This window comes from Mytilus galloprovincialis, chromosome 8 (genome assembly GCF_965363235.1).
Source record: "Mytilus galloprovincialis chromosome 8, xbMytGall1.hap1.1, whole genome shotgun sequence".
Classification (NCBI taxonomy): domain Eukaryota; kingdom Metazoa; phylum Mollusca; class Bivalvia; order Mytilida; family Mytilidae; genus Mytilus; species Mytilus galloprovincialis.
In genome coordinates this window covers 50,566,864-50,579,721 of record NC_134845.1, presented here as the reverse complement: position 1 = coordinate 50,579,721, position 12,858 = coordinate 50,566,864, and the positions used below count along the sequence as shown (strand labels likewise).

Below are 12,858 nucleotides of genomic sequence, written 5' to 3'. Positions count from 1 at the left end.
TCCTTTACAATGTACCTCCCGAGTTATCAAAATCAAACACTTTTATGTAGAAAAAAAATTCGAATCCGCGGATCCGTCTCACCATTCATGTCAATGTGAAACATTAAGATATCATAGGAGCAGATCTACAATAAGTTCATTTGTTTGGACAAGAAGATGTAAATTGAGCAAATCCATACATTACTTATTTTGTTTTCTCCCTACACTACAAACTGCTCAGAGTCTGAATTGACCAGTTTTTGTGCTCGACCAGTAAAATCGAGCACACATTTTACTCGACCAGTCTCGACATTGTCTCGACTGTATTTAACTGTACTTAAGTGTACTCTACTAGGTCTCGACTTTACTTAATTAGTCTGAATCAGTACTTGATGATCTTTGTGTAGTCTGAAATGGTCTTGACCGAGGCTCGACCTGTCTCGACCTGTCTTGACTAGTCTCGACCTGTCTCGACTAGTCTTGACTCAGTCTCAACCAGTCTCGACCTGTCTCAACTAGTCTTGACCTTCAAATTTAGTTTTGACTTGTGTAAATCAGCTTATCTAACTAAATTAAATATTGATCTTACTAAATTCAAGCTTATTAGGTAGTTTGGTTTATTGCTGTGAAATGAAAGAATTTAATTTTACAATAGTTAAAAATAAAAATTATTATATAAATTCAGATAGGCATCTTTTAATTTTTTTTGTAACTTTTTCATATCAACTTGGATTTTCATCAAACTATGCAGCCTATCTTAGATATATCTTAAGCTTACTGAATCCCATGTCATTTAGTTTTTTGTTGTATTGCTTTAAAATTGAAGAATTATAGTAATTTTGGTAAAAAAAAGCTAGGATTTGCAATTCGGACAAAATAGAGATAGTACACTTTATTTTTTTTAATAACTTTTTCAAATCAACTTGGATTTTCATCAAACTATGCAGCTGTATTAGATATATATTAAGCTTACTGAATCCCATGTAATTTAGTTTTTTGTGGTATTGCTGTAAAATTTAAGAATTAAAGTAATCTTGGTAAAAAAAGCTAGGATTTGCAATTCGGACAAAATAGAGATAGTACACTTTATTTTTTTTTTAATAACTTTTTCAAATCAACTTGGATTTTCATCAAACTATGCAGCTGTCTTAGATATATATTAAGCTTACTGAATTCCAGGTCATTTTGTTTTTTGTTGTACTGCTGTCAAATTTAAGAATTAAATTAATCTAGGTCATAAAAGCTAAAATTTGCAGTTCGAACAAAATAGAGATAGTACACTTTAATTTTTTTAATAACTTTTTCAAATCAACTTGGATTTTCTTTAAACTATATAGCTACCTTGGTGATGTATTAATCTTACTGAATCTGAGGTTGTTGAAAAGTTTAGTGTATTGCTGTCAATTTTCGAATTAATTTAATCTAGGTCAAAAAAGCTAGGATTAATTTTGCAGTTTTGACAAAATAGAGATAGTACACTTTAAATTTTTTAATAACTTTTTCAAATGAACTTGGATTTTCATCAAACTATGCAGCTTTTGTGAGATATATATTAAGCTTACTGAATCCCAGGTCATTTTTTTTTTGTTGTACTTTTGTCAAATTCAAGAATTAAATAAATCTAGGACAAAAAAGCTAAAATTTGCAGTTCGAACAAAATAGAGATAGTACACTTTTTTTTAATAACTTTTTCAAATCAACTTTGATTTTCATCAAACTATGCAGCTGTTTTAGATATATATTAAGCTTACTGAATCCAAGACTCGATCCTGAATCGAGACAGGTCGAGCCTTGGTCAAGACCATTTCAGACTACACAAAGATCATCAAGTACTGAATCAGACTAATTAAGTAAAGTCGAGACCTAGTAGAGTACACTTAAGTACAGTTAAATACAGTCGAGACAATGTCAAGACTGGTCGAGTAAAATGTGTGATCGATTTTACTGGTCGAGCACAAAAACTGGTCAATTCAGACTCTGAGCAGTTTGTAGTGTTATATAAAACTACTGGCTTCAAATACGACTGAATTTTTCGCCAGTTAAATTATAAATAGTGAGTATAAATAGCGACTTCATTAAGTAAACGTCATTAATAAGGTATGAAAGTAAAAAGACATCATGTTAGAAAATTGACTATATACAGGATATTTTCTTGGGTATTTACTTTTTCAACATCGTATGTATAAGCAAAAGGTTACGTTGGTATCTGCATGTACAATGTGGTTTATCAATTAAACCCCACCATTTCGTATAATTGTATGTTGACAACAAACAAAACGAAACAACGAGATATCGTACATGTCGTATAAAACTTAGATTTCCTATTGTTGCAATGATATTTTTCGCAGTTTAAATCTTATTATGTAGAATTGTAGAAGAAAAGAATAATAAAATTGAGAATGGAAATGGGAAATGTATCAAAGAGACAACAACCCGACCATAGAGCAGACAACAGCAGAAAGTCACCAACAGGTCTTCAATGCAGCGAGAAATTCCCGCCTCCGGAGACGTCCTTCAGCCCAGTGTAATGCATGCTATTAGTGCTTTGGATTTGAACTTAGCTTTGCTTTTTTCGCTTTTTTTTATAAATACTAAAACTAGCTGGCTATGATTTTATATTTTATCGGCATGAACAGTATTATTTTATTTGCTTATTTCATGTACAAATGTATGTGCTTTTAATATCCTGCTGTAATATATGTATGTTTGTCTTAATATGTATGTTTTGTTTACATGTTACTTGCTTGTGTGTAATTTATGACAATGTCGATTTTAAAAAACCTCACTAGAGCTTGTGATACTTTGTTTACTATGTATCGACAATAAATAAAACTTGGATTTGAGTTGATTTAGCTGGTCCTAAACAAATATATATACTAGTTTAGTAATAATGAACGCCATACTAAACTCCAAATTGTACACAAGAAACTAAAATTAAAAATAATACAAGACTAACAAAGGCAAGATATTCCTTATTTGGGAAAGACGCAAACATGCGGCATGGTTAAACATGTTTATGAGATCTCACCCCTCCCCTATACCTCTAACCAATGTAGAAGATTTAATGCATCACAATACGCACATTAAAATTTAGTTCAAGAGAAGTCCGAGTCTGATGCCAACTGAACATATCAACTAGTTAGAAAATTCCTTTTTTCCAAAATGAATCAAAACCGGAACTAACAAACTAGCACAAAAATTCCAACAGAACTAATCAACCAGGCAGAAAGTTCCATTTGGAGAATTAATGCAAAGTAAAAGCGCAACATATTATATTTGAACCTTTTCATGGGAATCGAAGATACTGATTAAAAAAGTCAAAAGGAACGTATAAACTAGCCACAAAATTCCTCTTTGACAAATAAGTGAAATCCGAAACTAACAAACTAGCCCAAAAGCTGCTACATATACACGTAGGTCAGTAATTATTATGATGACACTGTGCTTTAATTTTCGGAAAATAATTGTATAAATACTTCTTACTGACAATGTTAACTAGCCTAGTATATTGCAAATTCTTTTTTTTTTTTATAAATGAGAAAAAACGGTTACTTACTGTATCTACGTGTACATTCTAACTGTTATATTGTTTATAAACAAATACACTTCTGGGTCAAAGCCATGTCACATATTTAAATCTTAGATAAGACGATAGTATTATAGTTATCATACCCGAATGCACTCAAAAAGAAAAATACCATATAGGCGTTCCTAATTAGAGCCTGATAAATCGATATTTTGTCATATTTGATTATTAAACCAGTAGTTTAGTTGTATAGAATGAAAAACGTGTACTTTAGTTAGTCGAACTAAATAACTATACGGCTAGATCGGCACCAGCGTATATGCATGCTAGCTAAAACATATTGCGCTGTACGTATTGGTAGACGACGCATTAATCCATGTCCAGCATGCACTCCAAAATCTATTGTTGAACAGGGAATGTTTTGTCGTGCAGAACATGCAGACGTCCGAGGAACCTGTATACAAGGTGTTGGGTATAAATGGAACAATTTTCAGTCGTGGGAGACCATCCAGTTAAATAGCATGTTCTATAGCTGTTATTCTTTGCGGATACCTAACACACTTGTCCTGACCAGGCTTTTTATAAATATGCATTACCGAGTTCTAGATTTAACTACCTGCAAAACAGCGAGGTTGATAGAGAACTACCCATCTAGCTGATCAACCAGATCCTAAAAGCAGCTGTTGAGAAGGGACATGTTTTTATTTTATTTTCAGAATCAACAAATTCTTGCAAAAAAATAGTTGTCCCACCTTATCTCCCAAATGGACACAAACTCGTTTGACTCTCATTCAACAACGATTTTGAAGAAAAAAAAAAATTTAAACAATTTATTTTGGAAATCACAAGACCCCTGTTACACCAGATAAATGCTTGATGATTTTTTTTTTTTTGTGTTCAAGTCATTTGCCTAAAAACAATAACCATTGTGTTATTGGGAAGCATTTGCTTAATACAAAATTGATTCCAGCACACAATTCAACTATTTGATTTAGTTCGTTCCAATGAGTTCCGCATAAAGTTCCAAACTATCCTGAATGTCTATAAACGTCTTATTGTGTGAACAAGATACACACGCGAGTTCGGGATCATCTTTTTGTTTTAATTTTCTTAACATTTCTTTTTTTCCTCGGCGTTTTTTGTCTTAAATTATGTTTTTTTTATAGTGAAACAATTGGTGGTCAATTTACCTTTGACCTATGAACTTCATACGGGTTAAGTATATGCCAATTTAGGGCATATATATATAAATATATATATATATATGTCGAACAGTCAACTATGACGAGTCTAGAGTGTTAACAAGGATATCAATAAATTGTATGTCCAACTGCGACCTTGATTTTGAAAATAAACAGGATGCAAGATGTTCATTAGGACTGAATATTACTATATTTGGTCAAAATCCTAAAACTATGTTGAGTCTAGAGTGTAATCACAAGGATGCTATTAAATCAAGAGCTATATATATATGTCGAGCAGGATCTGCTAACTTTGTCGGAGCATATGAGATCATCTCCAGTTGTTTGTGGGGTTCGGGTTGTTAAGTCTTTTCTTTTCTATGTGGTGTTTGTGTACTATTTTTTGTCTGTCTGTCTTTTTCTTTTTTAATTATGGCGTTGTTTATTTTCAATTTATGAGTTTGAATGCCTCTCTGGTATCTTTTACCTCTCTTTTATCTACATTTGTAGGGTGTAGAATGGGATTTTGTAATACTGAAGAAGTTATGTATTATATTTAAAAAAAAACAACAAAAAACCCAACTTGTATATAACAAAAAAGTAATTGGAACTGTATTTGATCTATGTGACGTATAAAATTTTCTGACGTCAGACACACAAATCAATGAATGTTTTTGTAGTTAGATGTGTTTGTGTTCTGTTAAATTGTTCCTTTTAAAATTGTTATACGATGATGACTGATGTAACCATATTTTGACTATTTTATTTATTGTGTATGTTTAGTTAACGCATCAATGTAAATATAACGGAATTTGATGAAACTGTACCAAGTCAGGAATACGACAGTTCTTGTCCATTCGTTTTTGATGCGTTTTGTTATTTGATTTTGCCATGTGATTATGGACTTTCCGAATTGATTTTCCTCTAAGTTCAGTATTTTTATGATTTTACTTTTTGATTTTAAATTAAGACAATAAATTATGATTACCAATGAGACAACTACCAACCAGTTAAGAAATAATTGATACAAGCTATACTTTATTGTAGTTCCAACATAGGCTGGCATTACATTAGTGATTTTGTTTGCCCAAGCGATAGTCAGGGATAAAATAAAACGAATATAATGCCCACAAGTCAAAACCAAAATAAAGTATAGCTTGCATCAATTATGTCGATTCTGATTCGGACAGTTAAGGTAATTTATATGTCCGATGTGTATAAGTGTAGCGCATTTGTGTAGGCTCTTCCGTGAACCTCCCTTTTTTGTAAGTAAACAAGAAAACGACAGGCAATGTGATTTTTCAGAGGGTGGTTTTGAACAGCCAGCATGAACGGTTGTCGTATCTAGGTCAATTATGTCAGTTTCGAATTGCAACACATTACAGTCATAATAAATATGAATCAGTAGCAACATGTGCATCATTTATGAGTTTGGATTAGTTTTAAGTTTATGTTAATGAAATACATTAAATGCATGACAATTTGATGAAATTCATTATTCTGCAGTAGTCAATATACGCATGTGCAAATACATTTTATTTGAGTTAGAGAATGGTTTTTTTTCACAAAGCGTAAGAAGCACGTCATATTAGAATGATCATTAGACATGGCTGTAAGCAGGATTCTAGCTTTACGTTTTGTATCCAGGTTGTACAAGAAATTAACCAGATATATCATCATCGTTTTTTATTCCTGTTTATTGTGTTAGGAATATTATCACAAAATTCCAGAAATGCTATTAGCTTATTATAAGAAAAAAAAGTGGTATAGACAGGCTGTAAACTTAAGCCACACCAATTTAATTCATAGTTCTTTGGACAAAAGCTTAAAAAAAAATATGGGGCGGACGAGCGAAATTTTTTTTATTGTAAAAAATTCTTGAAAATGAGTTTTGTTGCTCTATAAGTGGAGCGAGCGGTATATTTTTTTTTATTAAATTTGCATTTTAGAAAATTATGTACATGTTAAAACTGGGTAACTTCAAAGACAAAAGAGGAGAAACATGCTCTTACGCATATAATTTGAATGTTTGTGCCTGTAGTATAGGTTATACCATACCCAACTTTCTGGTTCTCTGGTTTAGTATAATTTTGATTATTTTCGTCAAATAAGCTTTAACTGCATGAATTTTTATCTAAATTAACACATGTGTATATATAATAATATATAACAAATTATGATATTCTATACAATAGATTAGAACATCAACATACAATTTACAATTGACAAACAGGCGAAAATCCAATTCAAATAGTCATAGCAAAAGGCTTATCTTATTATGGATCACTGAATTGTTATGTTTTGAAGTCTAATAAATGAAATATCTGATTATCCAATTTCTCGACGTATTTGACTTAAAAATTCTTTTTGTTCGCCTAAATATTCAGATGCAATGTAACAAATTTATACTTATTCTTATCAGATATTCTAATATGACGTGCTTCATTTGCTTTGTGAATAAACCCATGCTCTAAATCCAATAAAATTAGTTTGCACATGCGTATATTGACTAATGCAGAATAATGCATTTTATCAAATTAGCATGCATTTAATATATTTTATTAAACTTAAAACACTTCCAACCTCTTAGATGATGCATGTTGTTACTGATTCATTTATAATGACTGTATAAACGTTTTGCAACTCGAAATTGACATATTTCACCAAGATACGACAACCAGTTATGATGACTTTATAAAACTTCTTCATGTTCTTATCACCAGTCGTTTGCTTGTTTACAAACAAAATAAGGAGGTCAATGGAAAAGCCTACACAAACACTTTTCACTTATACAAATCGGTCATAGAAATTACCTAAATTGTCCTAATCAGAATCGAAATAATTGTTGCAAGCTATACTTTATTGTAGTTTTAAGATGGGTAGACATTATATTGTTAGCCAAAACATATTGCGCTGTACGTATTGGTAGACGACGCATTTATCCATGTCCAGCATGCACTCCAAAATCTATTGTGGAACAGGGAATGTTTTGTCGTGCAGAACATGCAGACGTCCGAGGAACCTGTATACAAGGTGTTGGGTATAAATGGAACAATTTTCAGTCGTGGGAGACCATCCAGTTAAATAACATGTTCTATAGCTGTTATTCTTTGCGGATACCTAACACACTTGTCCTGACCAGGCTTTTTATAAATATGCATTACCGAGTTCTAGATTTAACTACCCGCAAAACAGCGAGGTTGCTTGAGAACTACCCATCTAGCTGATCAACCAGATCCTTAAAGCAGCTGTTGTGAAGGGACATGTTTTTATTTTATTTTCAGAATCAACAAATTCTTGCAAAAAAAAGGAACAATAAATGTCCCACCTTATCTCCCAAATGGAAACAAACTCGTTTGACTCTCATTCAACAACGATTTTTTAGATATTCTAATATCACGTGCTTCATTCGCTTTGTGAATAAACCCATGCTCTAAATCCAATAAAATTAGTTTGCACATGCGTACATTGACTAATGCAGAATAATGCATTTTATCAAATTAGCATGCATTTAATATATTTGATTAAATTTAAAACACTTCCAACCTCTTAGATGATGCATGTTGTTACTGATTCATTTATAATGACTGTATAAACGTTTTGCAACTCGAAATTGACATATTTCACCTAGATACGACAACCAGTCATGATGACTTTTCAAAACTTCTTCATGTTCTGATCATCAGTCGTTTGCTTGTTTACAAACAAAACAGGGAGGTCAATGGAAGAGCCTACACAAACACTATTCACTTATACAAATCGGTCATAGAAATTACCTAAATTGTCCTAATCACAATCGAAATAATTGTTGCAAGCTATACTTTATTGTAGTTTTAACATGGGTAGACATTATATTCGTGTTATATTAGCCCTCACTATCGCTGGGGCAAAAATAATCACGAATATAATGCTTACCCATGTTAAAACTACAATAAAGTATAGCTTGCATCAATTATTTCTTGAATTAATATTTTTATATTAGGATATTATGTTTGCTTAAGGAGGTCAAGTGTATGGAGTTCATTTAATTTTTTTTCTGAGTGCATGAACTAAATCGTGAAGCTCAAGGCAATGTATAACCGTTTTCTAAATGACAAATTACTCGAGCTTAAGTTATAGCTATATATATAGTTATCCCATGAGGACTCGATGTATCAATTTAAGATCATTCCGATGGCCCGAGGCCAGATGGTGATCTAACACTGACACACTAAGTCCGAATGGGATAACTATTTTATGTCCCAGCTATTTCAGATTAGACAAAAAACCATTTATAATTCATAACATCTAGTTAAGAACGCCACACAACCATTATAATATACTTTATATATTACTATATAATGTATACCCTTTATGACCCCCGAACACAATGATTAAACATGAGACCATGTCAACTCGCTCCACTGGCCAATCGGCCCACACCAAATTGACACTTTCTAAAACATCGCCCACACTTCTTTAACAACTCGCCCCACTTTTAAAAAAGAGTAAAATCCCATTGAACAATCAGTCTGACAACTCACTTATTTACAAAAAAAGGTTAAAACCTCATTGAACAAAGGTTTGCCAACTCGCCCTACTTATGAAAATATCTTGCTTCCTTTAAGTATATAAAATGACTGATAATTGGTATCCAGTCGACCTAGTGTAGGGGTATGTGTTGATATGCTAAAGGTCTTGGGTTCGAATCCCAGCATAGACTCCGGATTTTGTCTTTATAAATTTTTGATAGATAGCCTTTTCCGTATAAATATTTCTAAGTTTTATAGAGAATTAGACATTCTCGCCAAAATGTCACAGGACAAAGGAAAAAAGGCAAAACAAAGAAACCCAAGCTTGGGTGATCTGGCAGGGGTTATCCGGCTCAGATCACCCCTGGTAGAACAAAGGACCTGGGATGTAATTATCTGTTGTTGACATCTGTGGTCAACAGACTAGTAAGACATGTAAGAGTAGGAACTCATACGAGTGACATAGATAAACAAAAATGTACGACAATTGAAATGTTCACTCGATGCAGTTCAAAAACGATACTTATCACTTTTGTTATATGTTCAAACGCTGCGCACACGGTTCCTACAACCCCTATGATTCAAAAGAGAACCTTAGAAATGTTGGCTGCAAAACATAAAAAAGTTAGCAAACACTTACCAATATACAAACAAATTCAGTATATGATTTCAGTTATATTTTTATAGCTATTGGTCACATGCCTAGTTATATCTAGATTTTTTGAGGATTAAAACAACAATGCTACTTTAAATAAACGTGATGTCCAACGTAACAACTGTTTTAACTTTTATGTAAAGTGACCCTATTTCTTATTCTCTGATCTTCCTGAATTTAGGTGATAGCTGAGTGACTGGAAATTAGATGGGTATGAGTGACACCTAGGTTTTTAGAACTGGAAGACCCCCAAAATTACTTAAAGTAAGTCAACGATAAACACAAAAATAAACAGGGAATCTATATATATATATATATATATGTAAAGCGATCAGTAGTATTGAAGTCCAAAGATCCAATTTGCCTATATTATAAATATTTACAAATCAATACTACATTGAGTCCGCAAAACTATTATGCCTTTGTGGCTTGCTGTTCGGTGTGTGTCAAGGCTCCATGTAAAAACCGTATTTTGATCTTTAATGGTTTAACTTTACAAATTGTGACTTTGGTGGAGACTCTTCTCATTTGTACTCATACCACATCTTCTTATATCTATATACTAAGTTACGTTCAACCTATCCGACGCCATTGAAGATTATATGGATAGTATAATTTGATCTTGATTTATTAGGCTGTTAGGCTAGATATAAGTTCAGTATTCGAAATCTACGTAGCCCTTCGTAGTAGCTATGATATTGAACGCACCCGCGTTCTTGTGTTAAGTTAAACGATTGATATTGCTATCGTTGCAGTGTTGTATTATTCTGTTGAAATATTAGAATAGTTCTTCCTTATAGACTAGTTGAAGTGTGTGTGATGTCTGTATGCTATCTTTTACCGAATATGCAAAATAAATAACACAATATCAGTATTTTGATGACAGTATAAACGAACTGGCTAAGGGGTAAATGTGTTAGACATTTTACCCTACGGAAAATATATATATAGAATTAGGACAAGGTAAGTAAACGTTTTATCCTACTTCCTTTAACATGTTTAAGGATCGAAAGATTCTTTTAGAATGCCGAAAAGTGTTTTACTATGTTATATAAAGGCAGCAGTAGTAAACTGCTGTTCGAAATTATTAAATCGATTGAGAAAAAAAACAAATCCGGTTTACAAATTAAAACTGAGGGAAACACATCAAATATAAGAGGTGAAACGACACTACAGAAACACAACATTATAATATTTTTTCAAAATTTCAAGAAGGATAATAAATTCATAAATACAAATAAATGTCCTTTGCAAACGAATGAGATATACTGAATCCTTTAAAATTTCATATTTGAATGACCTAAAATAGAATAATAGAGTAAATATCGACCATATTCAAGATAGGCAATAAACGCAGCCATTCGCCAATGAGAAGCATAGTACAAAGCGAAACAGTAATAACTGTATGATTGCAATGGCTAAAATTCTTTTGATATTCCAAGCAACAAAAAACAATATCGACCATTGTATCATCCAAAGACTCCCATTTAAGCCCAAGGTGCTACCAAAGGATTGAAATGTGTCGAGTTATGATACCAGGGTCAATATGGAAAAGGGCATATTTTAATCTATAATAATCTAACACATACTAATTCTAATCTACAGTTTGAATACTTAAATCTTGTTAATGTCTAGTTTTCTTTAAGTGAAATGTTCTTTATATCTTTAATACATTACTCTACCATTTAAATTAATTTTGACAAAACGATCATCTTCCTCGTCGGTCTTTGTTGTTAGGAATTGTGAATTACATTTAAAATTACCAAAACAGGGGACTGTTGGATAGCAATATGGTCACTGTTGGTCTTCTTCTTCAGTAAAACCGTTGTCAAAAAAGGGCGTGTATTTAGTTGTGAAGGATGCATGTATATATAAAAATGAAGATGTGGTATAATTGCCTAAGAGACAACTCTCCGCAAGAGCCTAAATGGCACAGAAATTAACAACTATAGGTCACCGTACGGTCTTCAAAAATGAGCAGCATTGTATAGTCAGATTGGTGACATTCAATTCGATCATCGGCCTCGTGTAGCAATAGTGCCACGACCTCTGCACGTAAAGATCCTTCTTACAAATCTTTGAGGGCGCACTACGTTTGCGCGCATTTGGGGATTAAAATATTTTACGTTTGCGCGCAGCTTTTGATTACATTTGCGCGCATTCATTTTACAGGTAATCTCATGTAAAATAATAATTCATATATATTAAATTATAAATGACTATATTTTATTGGTATTTTCATAATAGATATGATTATCAATTATAAATTTTGAAAATAGTTTGTTAATTCAAATCATATATTGTTCATATTGAATTCTAAAATCAATTTAAAACCCCTTTTTATCTTAAGTTCAAGTTATGATAAATGGGCTATGTCACAGATTTCTTAAAGTTTTGTCTACACCTTTGACTTGTTGAATTGTATCTGAAAATCGAAAAAAAATATGCGGCTTTATCTCCTTTTTCCCTGTCTAAGAAGAGACTTAGACTAACGGAAGGGGTACTGATAATTGTAAATAATTGAACAAATTGATAAACAAATAAGTATTATGACCTGTATTTCCCTAAAATATTATTGATTGAATTCTTTCAAAATAGGTGCCTTAGGAGACTTAAGCTAACGGGAGGGGTACTGATACTTGTAAATAATTGAACAAATTAATAAATAATAAAGTATTATGACCTGTATTTTACCTTAGTTTACCTGTCAAAAAAATGCACGCAAATGTAAGCAAAAGCGATTTTTGCGCGCAAATGTAGTGGTAATGCGCGCAAACGTCATGCAACGATCTTTTAAGAGTCTGTATGCGGCCACTTTGCAAGACTAAACTGTAGTTCCTTTGCAATATACCCTCTTGTTCAAATGTTAGAGAGTCCAAATTGTCCGCTATACATCCAACGTTTGATTCAACGTTAACTTTTACTGAACTGATATTGACATTTTTTTTTAATTTACCTTTACTGTTTACATCTGTTAGGTCTTTGCAAATGTATTTATTATTCAAA

General features: G+C 32.3%; 1 protein-coding gene across 2 annotated transcripts in view; it reads right to left on the bottom strand.

Moving 5' to 3' along the window:
* The window catches only part of LOC143042148 (uncharacterized), a 40,250-nt gene extending 36,651 nt beyond the window's left edge, over nt 1–3,599 (bottom strand). For both annotated transcript variants that reach the window (XM_076214405.1, XM_076214403.1), the window contains exon 1: nt 3,536–3,599. The gene's annotated coding sequence lies outside the window, so the exon portion shown is untranslated. The remainder of the gene's footprint in view (nt 1–3,535) is intronic.
* Nucleotides 3,600–12,858: the final 9,259 nt, after the last annotated feature.